Genomic DNA, 10,110 nt, shown 5'->3' on the forward strand with positions numbered 1-10,110 from the left:
CTAAAGGAAACACTTTTATTTTTATTTTTTAACTGCGCAGAATATGTGGTAATCTATTGTTTGTTTCTATTTGGGACATAAGACAATATGTAATTATGCTTGAGAAGGCAGCCTCTTTTGATAACAATTACAAATGGTGGTATTGCTATTGCATCCTAAACCAAAAAACCAAACCGAATTCACTGCCATTGAGTCTATTTTCACTCATAGTGACCCCTTTTGGGTTTCCAAGGCAGTAAATCTTTATGGAAAGAGATTACCCAGTCTTCCTTCTTCAGAGTGGCTGGTGGGTTTGAACCTCCAGCCTTTTGGTTAGCAGTCAAATGCCTTAGGCATTATGCCACCGTTGTTGTTATGTGCCGTCGAGTCAGCCCCAACTCATAGTGACCCCTCCTTGGGTTTCCAAGGCAGTATCACTACGGAAGTAGGATTGCCCAACCTTTCTTCCGAGGAGTGGCTGGTGGGTTTGAACTGCCAGCCTTCTGGTTAGCAGTCAAGTGCTTTAGCCACTATGCTACCAGAGCTCCTATTATGCCACTAGAGCTCCTTTATTGCCTCCCAGTTGTCATTAAGTGCTATACAAAAAAAAAAAAAAGACACAGATATTGTGTTGGTGCAGACTCATAGAGACCCCTTCTTGGCCTTCTGAGGCAATATCTCTTTGGAAGCAGATTGCCCAGTTGACTCAATGGCACATCACAACAACAACAACAACCTTCCGTGGAGTGGCTGTTGGGTTTGAACCACCAGCCTTCTGGTTAGCAGTCAAATGCCTTAGGCACTATGCCACCAGAACTCCCATTAGTTGCTTTAAGCTATATAAGAAGATTATCTAGACCTATATAACGGAGTTCTGGTGGTGTAGTGCCTAAGGCATTTGACTGCTAACCAGAAAGCTGGCGGTTCAAACCCAACAGTAACTCCTTGGAAAGAAAACTGGGCAATATACTATCTGTAGTGATGTTGTTGTTGTTGTTATGTGCCATTGAGTCGGCCCTGACTCATAGTGACCCCTCCTTGGGTTTCTGAGGCAATATCACTATGGCAGTAGATGCCCAACCTTCCTTTTGAGGAGTGGTCTTGGAAACCCAAGAGGGGTCACTATGGGCCAGGTCTGATTCAATGGCAGTGAGTGAGGTCTATATAACAGATGTTTTAATTTTGTAATAGACCAAGATAGTTTAATTTATTAATATTATTTAGCAAAGGAAATTACATTTATCTTTGAAATGTTTCCTTAAATTGGAAGAACCTATAAGTCTGATTATATTTTGTGAATGGAACACCACAATAAATGTAAAATTTCAATCACTGAGAACACCCTATTAAGGGCTTTAAGGTAATTTTATTGTGTGTGTTTATAATGAAATGAATATAATAAATATAAAGAAATGGGTCATATTAGAGAAGTTGAGTCTGATCAAGATTAAAATATTATAAATTCATAATTCATCCTCTTTTTTTCATGAAATTTGTTGGCAAATGATGCAAAATCAGGCTGTGATAGATTTGGTGATCTGAAGGTTTGACATTGGCATATTATATTGGCATACTATATTGTAGTCCATCCAAGTTGCTTCCTAAAACACAATTGTTAGCGTAACAAATGTAGCCAAATGGAAAGGGCTCCAGACCAGGCACCTGATTGTTCAAGTCTCTGTTCAGCCTCTTTAAAAGTCATTAATGAGAGGGTCTACTGAGGTTTTTTGTGTCTTATATTTTTACTCCAGGAGCCTTGGTGGTGCAGTGATTAAGTGTTCTCTACTAACCAGAATGACAGCAGTTCAACCTTCCAGCCATTCTGTGGGACAAAGATGTAGCAGGCTTTTCCTGTAAAGGTTTCAGCCTTGAAAACCCTGAAAGGCAATTCTACTCTGTCTTACAGGGTCACTATGAATCTGAGTCAATTCATTTGATTTTGGGATATCCTTACTCTGTGTAAAAGGAATCAAAACACCTCTATGTTCTACATGGGTTGGGGGCAGGGATTATGAAATTTGAATCAGATAACATACACAAAGTATTTTGTGAATTATAACATACTGAATAAATATTTGAATAAATATGTTTATCAACTATGGGCATCTCATTTAAATTATCCATTATAAAATATATATTAAAAAATAGATTAAAGAAAATGACTGAAAATCAGAAAACACAAATGTTGGTAATCACAACAGTGGTATTGGGTAAAGTATCAGTGGAATTCAATAGAGAATTATGTGTTAATAGCAATTAAACACAATAGAGAATCCAGAAATACAGTAATAAATATATAGTCTTTTTTTAAAAAAAAAAAAAATGAAGATGCCAAGGTAGCTAAATGGAGAAAGGATTACCTTTTCAACAAATAGTGTTCAAAGAATGGATTAACCATAAGGAAAAACAAACAAACCAACAACAAAACTTTGACCTTACTTAATATCATATGACAAAAACTCACTGTCATTGAGTCGATTCCCACTCATAGCAACCCCTATTGAGTTTCCAAGGCTGTAAATCTTTACAGAAGTAGATTGCCTCATCCTCCTCCCATGGAGCGGCTTATGGATTTGAACCTCGAGGTTAGCATTTAAATGCCTTACCCACTATGCCACCAGAGTTCCTTGTTATCATATACAAAAAATAAATTAAAATTAATTACAGACACAAGTGAAAGAGAAAAATCTATTAAACACAAGTAGAAAATGAATGTGAGAATAATTTTGTGATTTGGAGCTAAGCAAATATTTCTAACATATAATGACAAAAGCACAATCCATAAAACTAAATTCATTATAAATTAAACTTTACCAAAATTAAAATCCAGCTCAGCTGTTTAAAAGATACTCAATAAAATTAAAAGAGAAGCCAAAGACTGAGAAAAATATGTTCAAAACTTGTATGTGATAAAGATGTACTCACTCACTCACTCACTCAAACTCACTGCCATAGGGTTGAATCCAACTCATAGAGACCTGTCCTTGGGTTTCCAAGGCAGTATGTTTATGGAAGTAGATTGCCCAATCTTCCTTCCAAGGCGTGGCTGGTAGGTTTGAACTACTAGCCTTCTGGTTAGCAGTCAAATGCTTTAGGCGCTAAGCAACCAGAGCTCCCAAAGTTGTACAGAATATATAATTATTTAAAAAAATGGATAATGGATTTAAAAAGTCACCAAACAATATATGTTGTTGTTGTTGTTAGGTGCCATCGAGTAGTCTTTGACTCATAGCACCCTATGCACAGCAGAAAGAAACAATGCCTGGTCTTGTGCCAGCCTCATGATCCTTGCATAGTAGCCACTGTGTCTATTCATCTCACTGAGGGCCTTCCCTTTCTTTGTTGACCCTCCACTTTACCAACCATGATATCCTTCTCCTCGGAATGGTTCCTTCTGACAACATAACCAAAGTAGGTGAGGTGAAGTCTGGCTATTCCAGCTTCCAAGGAGCATTACAGCTGCACTTCCTCCAGGACAGATTTGTTAGCCCTTTTAGCAGACTATCATACTCTTAGCATTCTTCTCCAACACCACAACTCAAAAGCATCAAGTCTTGTTTGGTTTTCCTTATTTATTGTCCAGCTCTCACATGCATAAGAGGCGATTGAAAATACCATGGCTTGGGTTAGGTCTTAGTCTCCAAGGAGACATCTTTGTTCTTCATCACTTGAAAGAGGTCTTTTGCAGCTGATTTGCTCAATGTGATATGTCATCTGATGTCTTGACTGCTGCTTCCACTGGTGTTGATTGCATATAGATAGAGTAAATAAGCAGATGAAAAAATACTCAGCATCATTAATTATTATGAAATTGAAATTAAACTACACACCAGAGTGGTTGAAACAAAAAAGACTGATCATATCAGCTGATTTTGAAGGTGTAGAATGAATTGGACTCTACACACTGATAGTGGGAATATATGATGTATAGCTACCCTGGAAAACAGTGAGGAACTTTCTTAAGAAGTTAAACATATAATCACCATATGATACAGTCGTCCCATCTCTAGGTATTTATCCAAGAGAAATGAAAACATATGTCCATATTATGACTTGTGCAGAAATGTTCATAGCAATTTTATTTGTAATAGCCCAAACCTGTAAATAATCCAAATAAGCATCAATAGGTGAATGTATAAACAAATTGTGGTATATTCGTACAATATAATGCTACATTAAGTAATAAATGTAATAAGAAAGAACACAAAAGTTGTATAAATCTCAAAATAGTTATGCTGAGTGACAGAAGTCAGACAAAAAAGGTACTTTCATTATGATTCAATTTATATAAAATTCTAGAAAATGCACCATAATCTACAGTGACAGAAAACAGGTAAGTAGTTTCTAGAGGATGGCAGAAGGGAGGAAACAATGAAAGACAGGATTATTGGGGAACAGAAAAACTGTGAGTAACATATGTTAATTTTCTTAGTTATGCTGAGAGACTCAAGAGTAGAAAGTCATCAAATTATACATCAGTAGGTACAGTTTCATGTACATTAATATGTGAAGCTTCTTGTACATCAATTATATCTTAATAAGGATCTAAATTCAAGAGAAATATAATTGTACTAAAGCATTGAAGGTTACAGATACCTTTATTTGCATATGAGAAGTAATAGCTACTTTTGCATAGATCAAAGGTGACCATTAACAAGTTTGTTTGTTTTTTAATAGAATGTACAACAGATCGTTTTACTAAACCTAAACATGAGGAATATATGGGTTTGAAATAGTGCTTAAGTACTTTGCTGACTACTCACATGAATGAAATAATCAATTTGGCTTTGATGATCAATTCTTTGATTCAAGACAGCTATTTCAGCACAAATAAATGATGTGCATGGATTAGACTTCCATGACCCATTGTGTTTTAATAACATTATTAGAAGAAAAATGTCATTATCCAAGGTGATCTCATAAGCTACTACAATTTATAGCCACCCCTGCTTATTTTCTGGTCTAAAGAACAACTTTGTGGTTTCACTTAAAGAAAGTGAAGTCTTTTGTTTCTCCCTGAGGTTGTCATACCAACAACAATTATTTAGCTCTAATTGGTCTGTAGGAGGTCAGGATCAGCAGCCTAAAACTGCACTTTAAGGATCTCAGAATTCAGCTCAGTGGTTAAATTATAGCAATCTCTTTCTTTATAGTAATATTCCGAAAATGCCTCTTGTTTGCCCCCCTCTTTTTTCCTAGAAGAAATTTCCGTCCATTAAAAAGGAACAAATTTGGGGTCCATGTGGCTTTAAAATGTGCTTGTTTTGCTTTTTGAATTTCTCCTGCTCCAGTTCTTTGGAACTGCATGTGAAACAATGGCTCTTCTTTATTTTCAAAAGCTTTCCATCTAGTTTGTAGTGCATTTTATTGTGACTGGAAAATGAAAACATTGAAAAAGTTGAAGCCAATTTGAATCTGATTACTTTATGGAAATGTAAACTCTCATTTTTCTCCCTGCATCCTTCTTTTTTTTTTTTTAATGCAACTATTTTTAATTTACTCTTTATTTGCCTCCTTGTGTACATGTGTAATATATCTGTCACAGCTAAAGACCATTGCCATGGTTTAGCAAGGTTAGTAAATTAGAAGTATCACAAAAATATGATTCTGATAATACTGAGGTCATCAATACTAACGCTATATTGGTTTGGACTTAAGATGTCAGTTTAGTCTTTAATGTTGGTTTGATTTTCACAATTTTAACACTGTTGACCATATCTAGTACTGTAAAGAAAAGAATAAGAATCAATCAATGTTTAACATGTTGATACTTATAACAATGATGTAGAATCTTTCAAAAGCTATCCAGTATTTTCTTTTACAAAAGTAATATAAACACATCATTAATTCGCGAAAAATATGGAGGAACTGTCCATGTTTAAAATTACGTGTATGTATTCTTCATGTCCTTTACCTATTTCTGTACAATCTGGCTTGGGATTGATCTACTTTCTTTGCATTCATTGTGTTCATTGACAGCAACAATATATTATTTGGGAACTCTCTATTCCCAATTGATTTATCAGTATCATTTATTTCTTCTAGAGTATTTAATGCCTATAGCCAGCTGTATAGACAGACATCCTTATTCCATTAAAGATAGCCTGTAAGTGTCCCAAACTCCTGCCAGACAATATTGAATTATAAAAAAATTAAATTAAAAAGTAAACTTTTAGAAAACTTTATCCTGTTTTGAAATAGTTGAATCTATTAGTACTCAGTCTTAGAAGGTAAAGTTATTAATTTTACTCAAAATTCTGAGAAAGGTAATGTGACAGGGCTTTACTAGGCAGTGCTGAACAATTATTTCAGTTAAAGAAAAGTTATGAGTTTTGTAATGAAACAGCATATCATTACTCATAACTATGTAAGATGCTCAGCCAACTTTTTGTTCCAATCCTGATTTGCTACTTCTTCATTATGTCATTTTACAGTTTTGGATCTAAGATTTCTTACCTGTAAAACAACAGTGATGTCTACTTGAAAGTATAGATGTGAAGGTTACATGAGACAATGTGAATTAAGTAATAAACATCAAGTGAATACTCAGTAAATACATTATAGCAATGGGATGCAGGTAGGATTAAAAAAAATGAGCTGGTTGGAAAATGATTGAATAATATAACTTATGAGTGATTGGAACAAAAATTAAAGATGAAAAGTAAGTTTGAGAGTACATCAACTCTTCGTAACTACTTGTGGTATTTTATTACAGACATTTAAAATTAATGTAAAAAATATTACTTAGGAATTTGGTCCTAAAGACGTTTTATCTTTGCAATTAATGTGCTATTTGAACAAATCACTGCTCAATTATTTGTTTAGCTGTCATTAGATTAAAAAATTGATAAAGTGATAAAATAAAATATTGAATATTTAACATCATACATTTATATTTTATCAATGCATATTTTATTTTCCTAAGGGAAAAACATTTTAATAATAAATGTTCCAATGTACTACATGATATTGTATGCTATGTGGGTGGTTGGTGTGTGTGTGTCTATTCTCTCTTCTAGTCATCCTGTTTTACATTTATTTGCAACTTTTCTGCAGTTGATTTACATTCATAAAAGCACTTAACTTGATTAAGAATTGGATAGTGTGAGAAAATGTAATCAGGACTTTGGTAAAAGAAGCAGCGTTATTGCTATTGTAGTTTAAAAGCAGCATACTTCCTTTCTGAACGATCTCATGAACACTTAATATGGTGTGTGTTGTCATTATTGGCATGTACATGTGGGGGAAAATGTTAATGTAATTGTTTAAACCTAAAATCATTGAAGATGTGAAATGTAGAGATAGTATTGGTGGTTGAAGCTCATACACTGGAAAATGGAAGTCAGCCAAAACGCTGGCACTAACACCCACCCGCTCTTGTTAAGAAAATGCCAAGGGATCTTTTCACAAGAGTCACTCACAGATTGCAACACAGTTACCTTAGCTGGCTCCTGATGTGCAGTATCACACCACATTTAAATTTCCATCTGTGGTGTCTGGAACTACTGTTCTCACTGTGAACATTTTTTTTTTTTTCTTTGCCAGAGTAAATCTACAGGATCTGAAAGACCATGGGATGCACCTCCTTTAGTGGGACAACCAACTAGAGTTAAAGAAGTTGTAAATGAAGTTTGCAGTCTTTCTATCAGTCACCAAATCATGCTGTTTCAAAACAAGCAAATAGGCATTAAAAAGCATGCTAGAAAATGCTACATTTTTATATATCTGGCACAATTCATTTTTCTCAGAATAAGTCTTTACTGTTTTGTTGCTCCATTGTGCCTCAATGAGTAAAAACAACGAGGATGTTGTGTTCTTAGTCCTTTCCCTGGGGAAATCTGGTTGTCAGATCCTTAGAATGAGCCTTAAGTAAGTAATAGCTACAAAATAAGTGAACTGGTAATGGTAACTCCTTAGCAAATTGTTTTTGGTACAATTTTATTTATCTTTGCATTGTTTCCTTGATATCATCTTTGTGTATTAGTTTTTCTGTTACTTTGAACGGTGATGCTGGAATTTCACACATACACATACACACACACATGCACAAAAATATCAGGGTTGTTAAGTGTAATCCATTGAAAAACACACTAAAGTTCATAATCTAGTTATGTGACTAATCTTTCTGTTTTAAGCAGCCTTAAAAGACTTTATGATCTTTAAGTTTTATGCTTTTATATTTTTTATATAAGAGAAAGCCTACTTGTACTATATTTGGTCCTCAAAGAAGTTTGAAGGAAGTGAAATTAAGTTTTAAGATTTTTGAAATAAAAACTTGTATAAATAAATAGTCTTCATAGGTATATTTTTAAACAAAGACATGGATAATTATTATTATTCTTTGCCTCAGAAACCAAAAAGTCAAACTCATTGCCATTGAGTGGATTCTGACTCATAATGACCCTACAGGACAGAGTAGAATTGCCCTGTGAGATTTGCAAGGCTGTAAATCTTCATGGAAGATTTATCTTTCTCCTGTGGATCCTCTGTTGTTGTTGTTATGTGCCATTGAATCGGACCCAACTCATAGCGACCCCTCCTTGGGTTTCCGAGGTAGTATCACTATGGAAGTAGATTGCCCCATCTTCCTTCCGAGGAGTGGCTGGTGGTTTGAACTGCCAGCCTTCTGGTTAGCAGTTAAGTGCCTTAGGCTCTATGCTACCAGAGCTCCCTAGTTGGCTCCAATTGCCAAACTTTTGGTTAGCAGTCAAATGCTTCAACCACTGCACCACCAGAGCTTTTTCTTTGCATCAAGGATAACCCTAAAAAAACTATCTTTTACTATTTTTTTAAAAAAATATATGTATACATATATGTATTTTTTTTCCTTTTGGAATGTATACTAAAATATCTACATTGTATTATATTCAACATAAATTTTTATTTCTCTTACATTTTCTATATTACATATGAGAATTAATTTAAAGCACTTCAAACAGTATCTAACATAGTTAAACCACAGTAAAGGTTAATTAAATAATAATTATTATAATGTTGCTACTTAAATGACTTCCTATTGAGTATTTGAATATCTGCATTTTTCTTGATTAAGGTTAATACATATGGAGAAATGGTGGTTTTAGAGGGTTGCATTATCTGCTAGGACCTTGAAATGATCAGCCCAAGGAAGAACATTAAAGCAAACTCTACCTCTTTACTCAGCAGCCCTGTTACTAAGCAACTAACTTTGTTTATTCATTCCTGGTTGGGTCAAGACTAGGGGTAATGAGCTGATGTTGCGTGTCAGAGAAAAGAGTTAGTGGGTGATGATGAACTTTAATCTTCTTGGCTTTGCATTGTTTTCCCATTTAGTGACCTCCTGAGTATTTGGGAGCACATTATTCCACTTCCCTGTGGTTGTTTCTTTTAGGTCACTAAATTAGCAATTCTATATAGAGGCCTTTAGCAAAGAGCTCACATCCCGAAATAAAGATATTCCAAACATACAAGACAAAGCAAGTGGACTTCAAGAAGAATATTTTGAATCTCTAATCAAAGTAGCTTAGAAATACATTCTTTGCCACAGAAAGTAAAACTTTTTTTTTTTTTTTTTGCTGATTTATTTTCTGGTTTCTTCAAGAAATGAATGGCAGAAGTGATTGACAAGGCACTATATACATTTCCAAAGCCAATTCTTATGACATAATGTAGTTCTACAAATAAAAATGTCTATAAAGATGCCTAAGTTATTTCTGTAGGAATAGAAGGGATGAGTTACATGCCATTCCATTTTGATGAACTTGAATCCAGTTTCTAATCAACAAGATTGCCCTATACAATAAACTACTGATTGTGACTGCTGGCGTTAACAGTAATAGGACAAGAAGATGTGTGGTACAATTTTCTCCATTCAGCTATTCATTTTCCTACTGCTTCGAAAGAGTCTTTATATCCTATGCTCTTTCTCAAAGTTGGCCTGATCAATTGTACTAAATGTATTCAGGGAACCAATGAATGCACACACAGGACAACTCTTGTTGATTGCAGAGTAGTGTCAGTTTGACCTCAGTTCCTAATTTCTTTCAGAGTTCTCAAAATATGAATTTAGTTTTAGGATGTTTTGTACCCTTTTAAAGTAAGGCTGTCTACTGAAAGACCCATTTAGTTTTATATACACTACTAATATATATA

The sequence above is a fragment of the Orycteropus afer genome, unplaced genomic scaffold (genome assembly GCF_000298275.1).
Source record: "Orycteropus afer afer isolate SDZICR_OR568_19922 unplaced genomic scaffold, OryAfe1.0 scaffold00105, whole genome shotgun sequence".
NCBI classification, from domain to species: Eukaryota; Metazoa; Chordata; class Mammalia; order Tubulidentata; family Orycteropodidae; genus Orycteropus; species Orycteropus afer.